This window comes from Oncorhynchus gorbuscha, linkage group LG09 (genome assembly GCF_021184085.1).
Source record: "Oncorhynchus gorbuscha isolate QuinsamMale2020 ecotype Even-year linkage group LG09, OgorEven_v1.0, whole genome shotgun sequence".
In the NCBI taxonomy this organism is placed as follows: Eukaryota; Metazoa; Chordata; class Actinopteri; order Salmoniformes; family Salmonidae; genus Oncorhynchus; species Oncorhynchus gorbuscha.
Genome location: NC_060181.1, coordinates 19,193,580 through 19,213,049, shown reverse-complemented (window position 1 = coordinate 19,213,049; position 19,470 = coordinate 19,193,580). Strand labels below are relative to the sequence as shown.

Below are 19,470 nucleotides of genomic sequence, written 5' to 3'. Positions count from 1 at the left end.
ATATGTCCACAATCCTTTTCCTCCAAAGGACTATTCTATGGATTAAATTTCGTGAAAATCCCCCAAATCATGTTCTTTTTTTGTCTGGGTTCTGTGAGGAATCACTCAACACAGAGATCAGGTTTCATAGTCACACATACACGGACGCATGCAGACACAGAGAGAGAGAGAAAACCCCTCTGCATCATCTTCCACTGAGCCTCTCAGTCTCACCCCACACCCCGCTTAAATCTGAGGGTTAATCGGAAAGTGGTCTTGGTGAGAAATTGAATGTGAGACAGAGAGACCTGTGTGTGTGTGTCAAATCAAATCAATAAATCAAATCAAATTGTATTGTATTTGTCACGTACTTTGTAAACAACAGGTGTAGACTAACAGTGAAATGCTTACTTACGGGGCCCTTCCTAACAATGCAGAGAGAAATAACATGTAATAGTAAAAGTAATAATGAATACACAATGAGTAACGATAACATGGCTATATACATGGGGTACCAGTACTGATTCCATGTGCTGGGGTATGAGGAAATGAGGTAGATATGTACATATAACTTGGAATAAATTGACTAGGCAACAGGATAAATAATAAACAGTAACAGCAGCGTATGTGATGAGTCAAAAGGTTTATGTGAAAAGAGTCAATGCAGATAGTATGGGTAGCTATTGGTTAACTATTTAACTATTTTACTTCTACCCCCAACTATGGCTTGGTGGTAGAAGCTGTTCAGGGTCCTATTGGTTCCAGACTTGGGGCATTGGTACCGCTTGCCATGCGGTAGCAGAGAGAACAGTCTATGACTTGGGTGACTGGCTACCGTCGGGTATAGTAGTCCTGGATGGCACTACCCTCTGTAGTGCCTTGCAGTCGGATGCCAAGCAGTTGTCATACCAAGCAGTGATACAGCCAGTCAAGATGTTCTCAATGGTGTAGCTGTATATCTTTTTGAGGATCTGAGGCCCCATGCCAAATCTTTTCAGCCTCAAATCAAATCAAATCAAATTTTATTTGTCACATACACATGGTTAGCAGATGTTAATGCGAGTGTAGCGAAATGCTTGTGCTTCTAGTTCCGACAATGCAGTGATAACCAACAAGTAATCTAACTAACAATTCCAAAACTACTGTCTTATACACAGTGTAAGGGGATAAGGAACATGTACATAAGGATATATGAATGAGTGATGGTACAGAGCAGCATACAGTAGATGGTATCGAGTACAGTATATACATATGAGATGAGTGTGTAGACAAAGTAAACAAAGTGGCATAGTTAAAGTGGCTAGTGATACATGTGTTACATAAGGATGCAGTCGATGTTGTAGAGTACAGTATATACATATGCATATGAGATGAATAATGTAGGGTAAGTAACATTATATAAGGTAGCATTGTTTAAAGTGGCTAGTGATATATTTACATCATTTCCCATCAATTTCCATTATTAAAATGGCTGGAGTTGGGTCAGTGTCAATGACAGTGTGTTGGCAGCAGCCACTCAATGTTAGTGGTGGCTATTTAACAGTCTGATGGCCTTGAGATAGAAGCTGTTTTTCAGTCTCTCGGTCCCAGCTTTGATGCACCTGTACTGACCTCGCCTTCTGGATGATAGCGGGGTGAACAGGCAGTGGTTCGGGTGGTTGATGTCCTTGATGATCTTTATGGCCTTCCTGTAACAACGGGTGGTGTAGGTGTCCTGGAGGGCAGGTAGTTTGCCCCCGGTGATGCGTTGTGCAGTCCTCACTACCCTCTGGAGAGCCTTACGGTTGAGGGCGGAGCAGTTGCCGTACCAGGCGGTGATACAGCCCGCCAGGATGCTCTCGATTGTGCATCTGTAGAAGTTTGTGAGTGCTTTTGGTGACAAGCCGAATTTCTTCAGCCTCCTGAGGTTGAATAGGCGCTGCTGCGCCTTCTTCACGACGCTGTCAGTGTGAGTGGACCAATTCAGTTTGTCTGTGATGTGTATGCCGAGGAACTTAAAACTAGCTACCCTCTCCACTACTGTTCCATCGATGTGGATAGGGGGGGTGTTCCCTCTGCTGTTTCCCGAAGTCCACAATCATCTCCTTAGTTTTGTTGACGTTGAGTGTGAGGTTATTTTCCTGACACCACACTCCAAGGGCCCTCACCTCCTCCCTGTAGGCCGTCTCGTCGTTGTTGGTAATCAAGCCTACCACTGTTGTGTCGTCCGCAAACTTGATGATTGATTGCCTCTTCCTAAGGGGAAGAGGCATTGCTTTGCCCTCTTCATGACTGTGTTGGTGTGTGTGGACCATGATAGATCCTTAGTGATGTGAACACGAGGAACTTGAAGATCTCGAACTGCTCCACTACAACCTGGTTGATGTGAATGGGGGGCATGCTCGGCCCTCCGTTTCCTGTAGTCCACGATCAGTTACTTTTGTCTTTCTGACTTTGAGGAAGATGTTGTTGTCCTGGCACCAGACTGCCAGGTCTCTGACCTTCCTATAGGCTGTCTCATTGTCATCGGTGATCAGGCCTACCACTGTTGTGATGTCAGCAAACTTAATGATGGTGTTGGAGTCGTGCGTGACCACGCAATTGTGGGTGAACAGGGAGTACAGGTTGGGACTAAGCATGCACCCTTGAGGGGCCCCCATGTTGAGGGTCAGCGTGGCGGATGTCTTGTTGCCTACCCTCACCACCTGGGGACGGGCCGTCAGGAAATCCAGGATCCAGTTGCAGAGGGAGGTGTTCAGTCTCAGGATCCTTAGCTCAGTGATGTGCTTGGAGGGCACTATGGTGTTGAACGCTGAGCTTTAGTAAGTGAACAGCATTCTAATATATATATATGCCATTTAGCAGACGCTTTTATCCAAAGCGACTTACAGTCATGTGTGCATACATTCTACGTATGGGTGGTCCCGGGGATTGAACCCACTTCCCTGGCGTTACAAGCGCCATGCTCTACCAACTGAGCTACAGGACCACAGTGAGCTACAGGACCACAGTGCATTAGAGATTCTATCACCTGTGGATCTATTGGGGCGGTATGTAAATTGGATTGGGTCCAGGGTGTCTGGGATGGAGTTGATGTGAGCCATGATCAGCCTTTTAAAGCATTTCATGTCTACAGATATGAGTGCTATGGAGCGATAGTCATTTTGACAGGTGACCTTGGCTTTCTTGGGCACAGGGACTATGGCGGTCTGCTTAAAACATGTAAGTATTACAGACTGGGTCAGGGAGAGTTTCAAAATATCAGTGAAGACACTTGCCAGCTGGTCAGTGTGTGCGCTGAGTGCACATCCTGGTAATCCGTCTGGCCCTGCAGCCTTGTGAATGTTAACCTGTTTAAAGATTTTCCTCATACCGGCTGCAGAGAGAGTGATCACACAGTCGTCCAGAACAGCTGGTGCTCTCATGCATGGTTCTGTGTTGCTTGCCTCGAAGCAAGCATAGAAGTCATTTAGCTCGTCTGGTAGGTGTATGTGTGTGTGTGTGTGGGTGTGTGTGGGCTTGCATGCGTGCACGGTGCTTAATAGTCTGGTCACGGTCTGACAGGAAGGCACTGCTTCGGCATACAGAGGTCTGTGTCTGGGGAGCCAATGTCTTCTCCGCCGGGGTCAGAGTCAGGATCAATTCCATTTAAATTCAGTCAATTCAGAAAAGTAAACATATTTATGACTGAATTGAAATGGAATTGACCACAACCGTGTCCGGGCTTTGATGATTACTGTTGTCCCTGTATGAAAGGAAAGCCCTTAAAAGTGTCATATGCAACCACTCAATGTTACGTGAAGTGGTTGACAGTGTTGCAATGCTGATGGTTAGCCTGTCTGTCTGTGTTAGGTGGTTTGTATTCTGTCTGTCTGTTTTAAATGGTTTGCATTCAGTCTGGCTGTCCCGACACCGTACAGTATGTCAGTAATCATATCTGTGTTTGTCCACTGAATTGTGGATGTGATGCCACAGTGATTCAGACTGTAAACTGCTGTTAGGTCAGACAGTGTTACGTTTGACACGTTTTAAGGGTACGTTTAAATTCTCAGAATAGCTTGGACATCCACTGTATTGATGCTTTGTTACATGGGTATTATAATGTTATTGCGACCATAGACGATCTATGAATAGAAGAGTGGGACTTAGGAAAAAACATGCCCTGGACTTTCACACTAATGTTATCTAAATGAATTATTATATTTGAATTGTTAAATCAAAAAGGGAATTTTAATATAGGCAGCCTATTCATTATTGTTTTGTTAAAGAACTGTCACCACAACAGCCTTGTCACAGGCTGTGGCTACGTCCCAAATGGCACAGTGTTCTCTATGGGCCCTGGTCAAATGTTGTGCACTAAATAGGGAATAGGGTGCCATTTGGCGATACAAACATTCTGATAACCTTGTTTCCTCTGTTGACCAAATTGGCGTTGGCTCACAAGCCCTGGGCGCTATCAAGCAGCGATAGCTACACATCCTGTCATGTCCAAGCTAACCCCACCGTGTGAATGTAATGCTTTCTGTCTGTTCGGCAATAGTGCTGCTCCACTCTTGTAATGGAGAATGGTTGCCTCAAGACACGTCTAGCTGTACTATATTCAGTAGTTTGATAATTAGCTATTGCACCATTTTGCACCACTGAACACTCAGCTCACATCATGTGATAATACATTTTCAAAAGCAGATTATGATATCTGACTTCGATTAGATATTTTCTAAGCATCCCTTACTCAACATTTACTTTTTTGTATCACTCTGCAATGCACCACATCAGTGCATAGTCTACTACTGCACAGTGGATCATTTTATATATGTATATCCACTACCATTCAAACGTTTGGGGTCACTTAGAAATGTCCTTGTTTTTGAAAGAAAAGCTATTTTTTTGTCCATTGAAATAACATCAAATTGATCAAAAATACAGTATAAACATTGCTAATGTTGTAAATGACTATTATATCTGGAAACGGCCGATTTGTTATGGAATATCTACATAGGCGCACAGAGGCCCATTATCATCAATCATCATTCCTGTGTTCCAATGGCACGTTGTGTTAGCTATTCCAAGTTTATCATTTTTCAAGGCAAATTGATCATTAGAAAACCCTTTTTGCAATTATGTTAGCACAGCTTAACACTGTTGTTCTGATTAAAGAAGCAATAAAACTGGCCTTCTTCAGACTAGTTGAGTGTCTGGAGCATCAGCATCTGTGGGTTCGATTACAGGATCAAAACGGCCAGAAGAAAATCACTTTCTTCTGAAACTTGTCAGTCTATTCTTGTTCTGAGATCTGAAGGCTATTCCAAGAACTGAAGTTCTTGTACAGTGCTATGTACTACTCCCTTCACAGAACAGCACAAACTGGCCCTTACCAGAATAGAAAGAGGAGTGGGAGGCCCGGATGCACAACTGAGCAAGAAGACAAATACATTAGAGTGTCTTTTGTCCCATTCCCCCTGACAGAGCTGGTGTAACTGAGTCAGGTTTTGTCGGCCTCCTTGTTCGCACACACTTTTTCAGTTCTGTCCACAAATTGTCTATAGGAATGAGGTCAGGGCTTTGTGATGGCCAAATTTGGAAGTATGCTTGGGATCATTGTCCATTTGGAAGACCCATTTGCGACCGAGCTTTAACTTCCTGACTGATGTCTTGAGATGTTGCTTCAATATAACCACATACTTTTCCTTCCTCGTGGTGCCATTTATTTTATGAAGTGTACCAGTCCCTCCTGCAGCAAAGCACCCCAACAACGTGATGCTGCCACCCCCATGCTTCACAGTTGGGATGGTGTTCTTCGGCTTGTTTTCATATGCATTTTTCTCTCCATAGAACATAACAGATAGAGAGAGAATGACAAGTAGTTGGCCTGATTCAAACCGATGCCGCAGATATGTGTACCAGAGGCTACGGCTTTACCACTAGACCAGCCAAGCCACAGCTCAGTAGATCCTACAGTAACCTGTATCTCTTACCTGTGTGTGACCTTTCTGTGACCTCAGTATGTTGTGTCGTAGGATCAAGGTGAACGACCAGATCGTGGAGGTGGACGGCACCAGTCTGGTGGGGGTGACACAGAGCTTCGCTGCCTCCGTCCTGAGGAACACCCAGGGAGTGGTTAGGTAAGATCAACTGCCACATGCGTAACATTTTATTTTCATTTATTTATACAGATGAGTCCACGGTACCATGAAGTGGCATAAACCACAGCCGTCATGGGCATCAGCCATAGTCTGTTTAGTTAAAACGGCATTGTTAGGGGGGATAACTCAATGTGTACTGCTACACTTTATATAGTAGTCTGCCAGATAGTCAACCTTTCTGCACATGAGAAATAATGCATGGGTCGTCCTTTTGCGTGGATTTGATATTTTAAGTAGAGATTGTGTACCGATATTGAATAAAAGCCTCTTCTATTAAATGAAGTTCCCTTTAATACAGACCGTGGAGAAATCAATAAATCAGATTTTTAATATGAATAAAGACTTGCTACAGTGTCTTTAAACTTAACCCAATTTACTGTTAATGTTTTCAAACTGCAGACCACCAAAACCGCTACACGAACACACAACATAGCCTGCATGTGAAAACGGTTTTGGCAGACCCCATTCATGCATTCATTAGCATAATATCAATAGTGTGGAAATGTATCATTGTAAGAGAGTAGCAGTGGACAGCAGGCCTCCGCTCTACAGAGCAGAACAGTCAAAATAGGAGCACGGCATGGAAGAGACACAGACATGGTCAGAGGAGAAGCCGTATCTACTTACTGATGTGATTGGTGCTCAGGGGATGAGGGCTGGAGAGGAAGGACATGTCAAACTTTATTGCAGCATGTTGTTCCCATGAACACAATTTGTAAGTCGCTCTGGATAAGAGCGTCTGCTAAATGACTTAAATGTAAATGTAAATGTAACACATGGCTGTTTGATGAGCAAATATTGATTGAAGTATGGACAGCAGCAGCAAAGAGATATGGCTGGATATAAGAGAACGTGATATTAAACACTGCCATTTCTCTGCTGTTCTTTCCTCTTCTCTTCTATCCTCTCCTCTCTATCGCTCCTTTTTCATTCACTTTCTTCTTCCTGTCCAGTTAATCCCTCTCTCTCTCTCTCTCTCTCTCTCTCTCTCTCTCTCTCTCTCTCTCTCTCTCTCTCTCTCTCTCTCTCTCCTCTCTCTCTCTCTCTCTCTCTCTCTCTCTCTCTCTCTCTCTCTCCTCTCTCTCTCTCTCTCTCTCTCTCTCTCTCTCTCTCTCTCTCTCTCTCTCTCTCTCTCTCTCTCTCTCTCTCTCTCTCTCTATCCTACCTGGGTTTGATCACCCTGTGCCCCAGATTCGCCATTTCAACTCAATTTAACCCTGACTGACGACGTCATCCAGGTCTCTGAAACCACACAAGTGCAAGTTCACTGGTCCCCCAGCATAAGGCTAAAAAAATAAAGCGTATCTTTGCCACCAAATTTACAGTTGAAGTCAGAAGTTTACATACACCTTAGCCAAATACATTTAAACTCAGTTTTTCACAATTCCTGACATTTAATCCTAGTAAAAATTCCCGGTCAGTTAGGATCACCACTTTATTTTAAGAATATGAAATGTCAGAATAATAGTAAAGAGAGGGATTTATTTCAGCTTTTATTTCTTTCATCACTTTCCCAGTGGATCAGAAGTTTACATACACTCAATTAGTATTTGGTAGCATTGCCTTTAAATTGTTTAACTTGGGTCAAACATTTTGGGTAGCCTTCCACAAGCTTCCCACAATAAGTTGGGTGAATTTCGTCCCATTCCTCCTGACGGAGCTGGTGTAACTGAGTCAGATTTGTAGGCCTCCTTGCTCGCACACACTTTTTCAGTTCTGCTCACAAATTTCCTATGGGATTGAGGTCAGGACTTTGTGATGGCCACTCCAATACCTTGACTTTGTTGTCCTTAAGGTATTTTCCCACAACTTTGGAAGTATGCTTGGGATCATTGTCAATTTGGAAGACCCATTTGCGACCAAGCTTTAACTGATATCTTGAGATGTTGCTTCAGTATAACCACATAATTTTAATTCCTCATGATGCCATTTATTTTATGAAGTGTACCAGTCCCTCTTGCAGCAAAGCACCCCAACAACATGATGCTGCCACCCCCGTGCTTCACATTTTGGATGGTGTTCTTCGGCTTGCAAGCCTCCTCCTTTTTCCTCCAAACATAACAATGGTCATTATGGCCAAACAGTTCTATTTTTGTTTCATCAGACCAGAGGACATTTCTCCAAAAAGTACGATCTTTGTCCCCTTGTGCAGTTGCAACCCGTAGTCTGGCTTTTTTATAGCGGTTTTGGAGCAGTGGCTTCTTCCTTGCTGAGCGGCCTTTCAGGTTATGTCGATATTGGACTCGTTTTACTGTGGATATAGTGTAATGGATCTCGTCCTCCTCTTCTGAGGAGGAGTAGCGAGAAGGATCGGAGGACCAATGGCAGCGTGGTAAGTGTCCATAATGTTTAATCAAACACAACAGAACACTGGAACAAAACAATAAACGTGAATAAACGAAACAGTCACGTGTGGTAACACACACTGACACGGAAAACAAACACCCACAACTCAAAAGTGAAACCAGGCTACTTAAGTATGATTCTATCAGGGACAACGATTGACAGCTGCCTCTGATTGAGAATCATACTTAGATAGCCTGGTTTCACTTTTGAGTTGTGGGTGTTTATTTTCTGTTCTGTGTTTTGCGAGAGGGACCGGGCAGGCACCGTGGTATGCGATGGAGCGCACGGTGTCCCCAGTACGCGTGCTTAGCCCTGTGCGGTACATTGCATTGTTGATGTCCTAACCGACTTGCCAAAACTATAGTTTGTTAACAAGAAATTTGTGGAGTGGTTGAAAAACAAGTTTTGATGACTCCAACCTAAGTGTATGTAAACTTCCGACTTCAACTGTATAAACCAGATATTATTGGATAAAAGCGTCTGCTAAATGGCATATATTATTATATATTATATATTATTAAAAGAGAGCACAATTAAACAACATCCCACGTGGTTGACTGAGTGAGGGCATATCTGTTGTGAGGCAATGTAATGCGGACATCCCTGACATCCCTAACCCCAGTGCCCTGTGTGTCCCAAATGGCACCTTATTCCCAAATATAGTGAACTACCTTTGATCAGAACCCTATGTGCCCTTGTCAAATAAGTACATTATATAGCAGGGTTTCCCAAACTCGGTCCTCGGGACCGTCAGGGGTGCACGTTTTCATTTTTGCCCTTACACTACACAGCTGATTCAAATATTAAACTAATCATCAAGCTTTGATCATTTGAATCAGCTGTGTAGTGTTAGGGCAAAAAACTAAACATGCACCGAGGACCGAGATTGGGAAACGCTGCTATATAGGGAATATAGTGCCATTTGGGACTCAGATCCAGTATGTCTGTCAGCATACTGTAGCAGCTCCTAATGGACAAGACATGTCGGTATTATCGCTGTTGTTCCCAGAAGCAGGGTAGGCCCCCTGCATGTTGCTTTGCCGGGAAAGAGGAAACTGTTTCCAGGTCAGCTGCTAGATGGAGAGATGGAGGAGCACGCTCCTTGATTCTGATTTCTCTCAGTTGTTAATTCAGATGTAGATCAAAGTTAACTCTGGAATGTAGCCAGCCTAGCTCTGTAATCAGCATGCCCACTCCGGGTGATTGGAGACACAGTCAAAAAAGCTCTCCCACTGAGATAGAGGGATCCATCTTGGAGTAAACGAGAGAGAAACCAGAAGAATATACTGTATACTGGGTATTTTTAAAAATACATATATATTTAACCTTTATTTAATTAGACAAGTCAGTTAAGAACAAATTAGAGGGAACATGGCTATAACATCGCTATCTCTCTCTCTCTCTCTCTCTCTCTCTCTCTTTCTCTCTCTCTCTCTCTCGCTATATCTCTCTCTCCATTTCAGTCTCTCTCTCGCTATATCTCTCTCTCTCTCTCTCTCTCCATTTCTCTCTCTGTCTTTCTTTGTTTCTCTCTCTCTGTTTCACCCTTTATCAAATTCAAATGGCTTTATTGGCATGGAAAGTGTTACCGCATACATTGCCAAAGGAAACATATATTGTAGACCCATGCTGACGCAGATAGATATTAATAGGAAAAATAATACTACTCAATGAGTAACAATTAACAGGACACTACAATTAAAAATATATATATATATTTTTTTTTCACCTTTATTTTACCAGGTAGGCCAGTTGAGAACAAGTTCTCATTTACAACTGTGACCTGGTCAAGATAAAGCAAAGCAGTGTGACAAAAACAACAACACAGAGGTACACATGGGATAAACAAATGTACAGTCAATAACACAATAGAAAAATATATATACAGTGTGTGCAAATGAAGTAAGGAGGTAAGGCAATAAATAGACCATATTGACGAAGTAATTACAATGTAGCAAATGAACACTGGAGTGATAGATGTGCAGATGAGGATGTGCAAGTAGAAATACTGGTGTGCAAAAGTACAGAAAAAAAGCAAAAACAAATACAGGATGAGGTAGTTGGTTAGGTGGGCTATTTACAGATGGGCTGTGTACAGCTGCAGCGATCGGTAAGCTGCTCTGACAGCCGATGCTTAAAGGTAGTGAGGGAGATATGTCTCCAACATCAGTGATTTTTACAATTCGTTCCAGTCATTGGCAGCAGAGAACTGGAAAGAAAGGTGGCCATAGAGGTGTTGTCTTTGGGGATGACCAGTGAAATATACCTGCTGGAGCCCGTGCTACGGGTGGGTGTTGTTATCGTCACCAGTGAGCTGAGATAAGGCAGGGCTTTACCTAGCAAAGACTTATAGATGACCTGGAGCCAGAGGGTTTGGCGACGAATATGTAGCGAGGACCAGCCAACGAGAGCATATAGGTCTCAGTGGTGGGTAGGATATGGGGCTTTGGTGACAAAACGGATGGCACTGTAATAGACTGCATCCAATTTCTGAGTAGAGTGTTGGAGGCTATTTTGTAAATGACATCGCCGAAGTGAAGGATCGGTAGGATAGTCAGTTTTACGAGGGTATGTTTGGCAGCTTGAGTGAAGGAGGCTTTGTTGTGAACTAGGAAGCCGATAATAGATTACATTTCAGATTGGTGATGCTTAATAAGACATGAATGAAGTCTGTTATTGTAAATAAGAATTTGTTCTTAACTGACTTGCCTAGTTAAATAAAGGTTAAATAAATAAAATAAATGCTCGAAATAGACAATAATGAAATGGTGAGAAGACAGGTAGAAATGGTATTGTTCTGGTTGTTTGTTCTCTCTATCTCTCTCTCCCCCTTTCTTTCTCTCTCTCCCTCTCCATCTCTCCCTTTCTTTCTCTCTCTCCCTCTCTCTGTATCCGTCTATCAACATGGAACTCCTTGGCTCTGTAGGGTAGGGTGTGAGAGAACGGCTGGTACAGCTGTAGCCCAGAGTCTGTGCCAATGTGCCTGTGCCAGTGCCCGATGTGCACATTCCAACCTGGACGGCTGCATGCCATTGTCACGTTATTGTGTTAGCGCTGAAAGTCCCATCCCCCTCCCTCTCCCCCCTCCACTCCCCTATAATCAGATCCTGCTATTGAGTCCCTGCGAATCACACAGACTGCCTGTTACAGCCTCAATCACACAAACAAATAAACATACATAGTGTAAAATGGCACCTTTTCTAGTCCACAAATTAAAAGGAGGAAGTTCTGTCATGTTTTAGTTCAGCTGAAAATATCTCAGAGAAAAAGTATATTGAGGTGAAGCCCTAATTCATCATTGAACCAACATGCACAGTGGTTCAAAGCATATTGTAAAGTCACCCCTTGAGTGAAATGCAACTGACTGGCTGTGTTGCTGTCCGTTTCCAGGTTTGTGATTGGTCGAGAGCGTCCGGGTCAGGTGAGCGAGGTGGCTGCTCTGATCCAACAGACTCTGGAGCAGGAGAGGAGACAGAGAGAGTTGCTGGAGCAGCAGTATGCCCAGTATGACGCTGATGACGATGAGGTGGGTAGTCTACTGCCCCGCTGTCTCACCCTCCTACTGATACACCTATAAGTGTGGCCAATCAAATCCTATACAGTTTTATTAACTCATTCATAGGAGCTAGTAACCTACAACAACGTCTAACTTACCGACCCACTTGTACTCTCCTCTTCTTATCAGGTATTCACAAAGTATCTCAGAGTGCCTTTTCGATTATAATGAATATACAGTATATGGACAGGGGGGACCTGATCCTAGATCAGCCAGTAGCGGTGCATGGGTAAAATCACTGGGGAAGCCAAGCCAGAAAAAAGCCATATTGCAACTAATATGTTGTGATAATTACGTTGTTTTCTCTATAAACTGTTAGTTCTTATGCCTTGTGACCATAATATATAGGCCAAAGGTCGCGAAAATAAGAAGAATAAATTCAGCCACACCTTTGTTTCATCACAAAACCGGAGAGCAACATCTGTTCGGTGATGTCCACAAAGCATTTAGCATGTAACAAGCAGTTACATTACCTACAGCAGGGTCAAGCAAGTTAACATAATTGATTTAGAACCACAGAGAGTTACTGCAGGTCACAAGGAAAACAGTAGCTGCCTCCACTATTCCAGCACCATTTCAACTTCTAGTCACCTCTGCTTAGTCTAATACAGTGACAACTAAAAGATTCCAAAAACAATTTAGTCCAATCAACGTAAGCTAAATGTGGCTGGCCATAGTTCAGATTTCTCTGTGTGTATGTGTGTGTGTGTGTCTATGTGTGCATAAGTATTAAAAAACATGTTAACTTACCTTTCTTGTAGAGAAATACCAATGCCATCCTTACTCTCTTTCATATTTTTTGTTGTCTTATTTTATTTCTTTATTTTTTGTGTGAATTTGACCCCTTTTTCTCCCCAATTTCATGGTATCCAATTGTTTTAGTAGCTACTATCTTGTCTCATCGCTACAACTCCCGTACAGGCTTGGGAGAGACGAAGGTTGAAAGTCATGCGTCCTCCAATACAGAACCCAACCAAGCCCTCCTTAACACAGCGCCATCCAACCCAGAAGCCAACCGCACCAATGTGTCGGAGGAAACACCGTGCACCTGGTAACCTTGGCTAGCGCGCACTGCGCCCAGCCCGCCACAGGAGTCACTGGTTCACGATGAGACAAGGATTTCCCTACCGGCCAAGCCCTCCCTAACCCAGACGACGCTAGGCCAATTGTGCATCGCCCCACGGACCTCCCGGTCGCGGCCGGTTACGACAGAGCCTGGGCGCGAACCCAGAGTCTCTGGTGGCGCAGCTGGCGCTACAGTACAGTGCCCTTAACCACTGTGCCACCCGGGAGGCCTTTGTTGTCCTAGTTTTTGTTGCACGGTAGCCTAACTTCCTTTCATGGGCAATGATTAGCCAGCTAGTTAACATTAGCCTACTACATATAGCTTCCATCCTCTAAGGCCAGAGGCATAATGTATGAATTCATGGTCGGATCAGAATCACAGTTATAATCATTGTACGGAAAATGAAGTAAAACCAGTCCAAATCAAAATATCCGTCCATGCCTAATTTAGGAAAGGGACCATTTTAGCTAGCTAGCAACCCGGGGGACAACAACACAACGCGATGCAGCAATTCAAGTTTTTTCTGTCAAATGACATTTGGCTTGATGTGATGTGATTGGTATGAAGCCATATCCAAACTGGCTTGACACTTTTTTTTTGGTGCGTCAGGACCATTAACAGTTGAGCTTACTCAGTTTAGCTCAATGCTGAATGGCTATTATTCTTTTTACAAAATTTTATCAAGGAAGTACAATTGTTCGCTGGCTTCCCTTGCATTCAATTATACGTGCGGCAGCAATATCATCCTCTTTTTGGCTAGACAGCATCAGATAAATGGATTACACATACAGAGACACAGGGGCGCTGTTTCGCTCACTCAGATGCTTTCTCCAGTCAGATACATTCAGCCTCTTGTGAATTGAAGGAAAATTATGAAACACAGAGAAACGAAAGATGTGTTTTTGTATGTTTTTGCATTTTATTATTTTATTGGTACATTTTTGGGGAAGCCTGGCTTCCCGTGGCATCCATGAGTACTTGCCACTGAGATCAACACTCCTACTCTGAAAGGCTTTATACATACGGCTCAGATATGTTTCACCATACTAACGACAGACCTGTGTGGTCACACTGAACTCCAATCTTCTACAACAGGTCAATCTTGGTCATGAGTTGTGGTTGTGGTAGTCATTATGTCATGTCAAATCAGGCATTGCTAAACATAGTTCACGAATAATTTTGCTGTTCACTTTTTAAAAAGCCTCTAGGGCTGTTTTCCTGTGTTTGAGGGACTGCCAACATGTTTTCCTGGCTGTGTTTGTTCTAGCACACACTAAAGCCCATTACCATACACTCATCATTAGTGGGTCAGAAGGCTGGAAGACAATAAAGCCACCATTTCCATAATGGTAGCGCGTTGCCATGGCTGCGAGGCTGAGGGTCTATATTTAAGCCCCATTTAGAGGCGGAGGTGGGAGACGCCGGGTTAATCACCATGTATCTAAGTGGAGTGATGCACATCCTATAGGCTCAGTAATCCTGATAGGTGATGCAAAGGTACAGGACGGCAGGCAGGCTCGGGGTCAGGGTAGGCAGAGGTCAGTAATCCTGATAGGTGATGCAAAGGTACAGGACGGCAGGCAGGCTCGGGGTCAGGGTAGGCAGAGGTCAGTAATCCTGATAGGTGATGCAAAGGTACAGGACGGCAGGCAGGCTCGGGGTCAGGGTAGGCAGAGGTCAGTAATCCTGATAGGTGATGCAAAGGTACAGGACGGCAGGTAGGCTCGGGGTCAGGGTAGGCAGAGGTCAGTAATCCAGATAGGTGGGGCAAAGGTACAGGACGGCAGGCAGGCTAGGGGTCAGGGTAGGCAGAGGTCAGTAATCCAGATAGGAGGGGCAAAGGTACAGGAAGGCAGGCAGGCTCGGGGTCAGGGTAGGCAGAGGTCAGTAATCCTGATAGGTGGGGCAAAGGTACAGGACGGCAGAAAAGGTAAAAACCGGGAAACTAGAAAACAGGAACAATCGCGACATGAACAGAGGTAAAACCTCTTGATGAAACAAAATGAACTGGCAACAGACAAACAGAGATCACAGGTATAAATACACAGGGGAAAATGGGGAATATGGGCGACACCTGGAGGGGCGAGGAGACAATCACAAAGAGAGGTGAAACAGATCAGGGTGTGACAAGTAGGTTCTTGGTGTGTGTGTGTGTGTGTCAGACCTGGGATAGCTATAGTTTTAACAATGCTTTGTGTAAAGCATGGGTTGGAACAAAAACATTTCCCAATCGTTTTGTTCTGAACAGAACCAGTATGTTCTGCTTTCCGTTCCACTGTTCCGAGCAGCAAAATAAAGTTATGGTTCCAACAAAGAAATTGTTATTTTCTGTTCCTTTTTAAACCTCTGAAATCGATATCATACTCAATGGTATGTATGCAGGCCATGGAAGAACTGGGACATTTTCAGCTTCCAGAAATTGTGTACAGATCCTTGCGATCCATGCTGAAACATGAGGTGATGGCGGCAGATGAATGGCACGACAATGGACCTCAGGATCTTGTCACTGTATCTTTGTGCATTTATACTGCCTTAGATACAATTCAATTATGTTCGTTGTCTATAGCTTCAAAACTTGTGACTGTAAGGGTTGATGCTGGAGATGAGAAGCAAGTACAGTGAGTGAGCATTTACTGGAAAATGGACATCAAACCAAAACAAGAACATTGTCTGGACATGGGAAACAAATTGACATAAGGACAATAATGCTGACACAGGGCACCAACTGAGGAACATACAGATATAGAAGGGCAATCAACAAAGTCTAGGTGATTCCAATATTGTGCAGCTGCGCGTAATGATGGTGACAGGTGTGCATAATGAAGGGCAGCCTGGCGCCCTCGAGCGCCAGAGAGGGGAAACGGGAGCAGACATGACAGCATCCCCCTCTAGGGGCGCCACCCAGCTTCCCACCTGGGCGAGCCTGACAGGCCGGCCAAGGCATGGGAGCTGGACAGCTGGATGAGGTGTAGAAGCCCGACTAGCCGGCAGAGGCATGGGAGCCTGACGAACCCGCTGAGGCGTAGAAGCCTGACGAACCGGCTGAGGCGTGGGAGCCCGACGAGCCGGCTGAGGCGTAGAAGCCCGACTAGCCTGCAGAGGCGTGGGAGCCCGGCGAGCCCGCTGAGGCGTGGGAGCCCGGCGAGCCGGCTGAGGCGTGGGAGCCCGGCGAGCCGGCTGAGGCGTGGGAGCCCGACGATCCCGCTGAGGCGTGGGAGGCCGACGATCCCGCTGAGGCGTGGGAGCCCGACGATCCCGCTGAGGCGTGGGAGCCCGACGAACCGGCTGAGGCGTGGGAGCCCGGCGAGCCGGCTGAGGCGTGGGAGCCCGACGATCCCGCTGAGGCGTGGGAGCCCGACGATCCCGCTGAGGCGTGGGAGCCCGACGATCCCGCTGAGGCGTGGGAGCCCGACGATCCCACTGAGGCGTGGGAGCCCGACGATCCCACTGAGGCGTGGGAGCCCGACGAACCGGCTGAGGCGTGGGAGCCCGACGAACCGGCTGAGGCGTGGGAGCCCGACGAACCGGCTGAGGCGTGGGAGCCCGACGAACCGGCTGAGGCTTGGGAGCCCGACGAACCGGCTGAGGCGTGGGAGCCTGACGAACCGGCTGAGGCGTGGGAGCCCGACGATCCCGCTGAGGCGTGGGAGTCCGACAATTCCGCTGAGGCGTGGGAGCCCGACGAACCGGCTGAGGCGTGGGAGCCCGACGAACCGGCTGAGGCGTGGGAGCCCGACGAACCGGCTGAGGCTTGGGAGCCCGACGAACCGGCTGAGGCGTGGGAGCCCGACGAACCGGCTGAGGCTTGGGAGCCCGACGAACCGGCTGAGGCGTGGGAGCCTGACGAACCGGCTGAGGCGTGGGAGCCCGACGATCCCGCTGAGGCGTGGGAGTCCGACAATTCCGCTGAGGCGTGGGAGCCCGACGAACCGGCTGAGGCGTGGGAGCCCGACGAACCGGCTGAGGCGTGGGAGCCCGACGAACCGGCTGAGGCTTGGGAGCCCGACGAACCGGCTGAGGCGTGGGAGCCTGACGAACCGGCTGAGGCGTGGGAGCCCGACGATCCCGCTGAGGCGTGGGAGTCCGACAATTCCGCTGAGGCGTGGGAGCCCGACGAACCGGCTGAGGCGTGGGAGCCTGACGAACCGGCTGAGGCGTGGGAGCCTGACGATCCGGCTGAGGCGTGGAAGCCTGATAGGCCGGGTGAAGCATGATGTGGGGTGGGCATCTGCCAAGCCTACCGGGGCAAGAAGACCTCTCAAGCCAGCTAAGGTGTGAAAGCCGACGGGCTAGCTGAGGCACCCCTGGTTCCATCGGCGACGGCACCCAGACCCGACGTCACCAACCAAAACAAAAAACAAAAACTCCCTGATGCTTCCTTTAGTGGTGTAAGCATTCTATAAGGCTCGATCCTGAAGACCAGAAGCAAGTACAGGGAGTGAACATTAATGGAAAATGGCCATCAAACCAAAACAAGAGCAGTGTCTGGACAGGGGGAACAAAACGACATAAGGACAATAATGCTGACACGGGGAACCAACTGAGGAACAGACAGATATAGAAGGGCAATCAACAAAGTAATGGAGTCCAGGTAAGTCCAATATTGGGCAGATGCATGTAATGAAGGTGACAGGTGTGCGTAATGAAGGGCAGCCTGGTGCCCTCGAGCGCCAGAGAGGGGGAGTGGAAGCAGGCGTGACAGAGCCTTTTATTGTCCTCAGCATGAGGTGCACATATGTAATGATCGTGCTGTTTAACCAGCTTCTTGATATGCCACACCTGTCAGGTGGATGGATCTGGGATTTTTTATTTCAGCTCATGAAACCTGGGACCAACACTTTATATGTTGCATTTATATTTTTGTTCAGGGTATTCTTCAAGGAGAACAAATCATTACTCTGAAGGTGGTTACAACTATTTGAATACAGATCCCCAAAAAGTAAAAAGTTTTAAAACTATTTGAATGTTGCTATTGTAATAAATCACAAAGTTACTACAACTTGATGTTGTCACGGCCGTCGTAGGGAGGAGACCAAGGCGCAGCATGGTATGCTTACATTCTCTTTATTATAAGAATGAACAAACTAACATAAAAACAACAAACCCAACCGTGACGCTATATAAACAGGTGCTGACAGGCAACTACACATAGACAAGAACCCACCAAACCAAAAGGGAAAATGTCAACCTAAATAGGATCACCACTATTATACTGTGTGCTGTCAGACTGTAAGACTTAATGGCACCCTATCTCCTATATAGTGCAGTACTTTCGACGAGAGAGAGACCCCCCATGGAAAACACACAGGGTTAAATCTCTGACTGGTCAGCCCTGAGTAAGTCAGCTAGGCTTTAGATGTCTGTCCAGATCGTCAGCCATGTAAACACACACACACACTATAAATGCACTATAGCAGATATGTGTTGAGAGCAGCAGGAGAGAAATATTCTGCTGTACCATGACAAAGCAAGCACCAGATGTTTCTAATAATGTGTGTCTATGTTTGTTTGCTCGCCATCTCTGTAAGCTCCAGCACCAGTGTTTCTGAGGTGTCAATCACCCAGTGTGATTCTGGCAGGAGGACCAGAGAGAGGATGCCAGGATGGGTCATTCGATCCTGGGTAGAGCAGGCCCTGGGTCTGCTTGGCTCTCCCTGCCTGGCTCTCTGCAACAAGATCTGAGGCTGCTGCAGGCTGCAGCAGAGCGGAACTCCTCTTTATAAGCATGTCTGTCTGGATCATTTTAGTGAGGCTGCCAGGCTGTAGGGAAGATAAGCACATAGAGTATCCTGCTGTGGCTGTGTTCTAGACCACACATACTGCACAATCATCCCTCTTCCTTACTTACCCCCCTGTAACCTTAACTCTGACCCTCTCCTCATCCCCATCCCTCAATCATCCCCCTTCCTCACCTTACCTCATCCCCCAGCTTTACCTACACCCCCTTAACCCTAACTCTGACCCTCTCCTCATCCCCATCCCTCATTCATCCCCCTTCCTCACCTTACCTCATCCCCCAGCTTTACCTACACCCCTTAACCCTAACTCTGACCCTCTCCTCATTCCCCATCCCTCAATCATCCCCCTTCCTCAACTTACCTCATCCCCCAGCTTTACCTACACCCCCCTAACCCTGACCCTCTCCTCAACCCCCATCCCTCAATCATCCCCCTTCCTCAACTTACCTCATCCCCCAGCTTTACCTACACCCCCCCCCAACCTTGACCCTCTCCTCAACTCCCCATCCCTCAATCATCCCTGTCCCTCTCACTTTGACAGGACCCCTGTCATCCTGTACCCAGACCGGACAACTGGTCTCTCGCTCACTCTCGCTAAGTCTCTTTCTCTCTCTCTCCTTTCCTCATAATAACACAGCCACCTCTCTAATTAGTTATGGAAAA

At 46.2% G+C, this 19,470-nt stretch overlaps 1 pseudogene; it reads left to right on the top strand.

Annotated features, from left to right (window-relative positions):
- LOC124043247 overlaps positions 1 to 19,470 on the top strand; it is a 115,791-nt pseudogene that overhangs the window by 60,199 nt on the left and 36,122 nt on the right.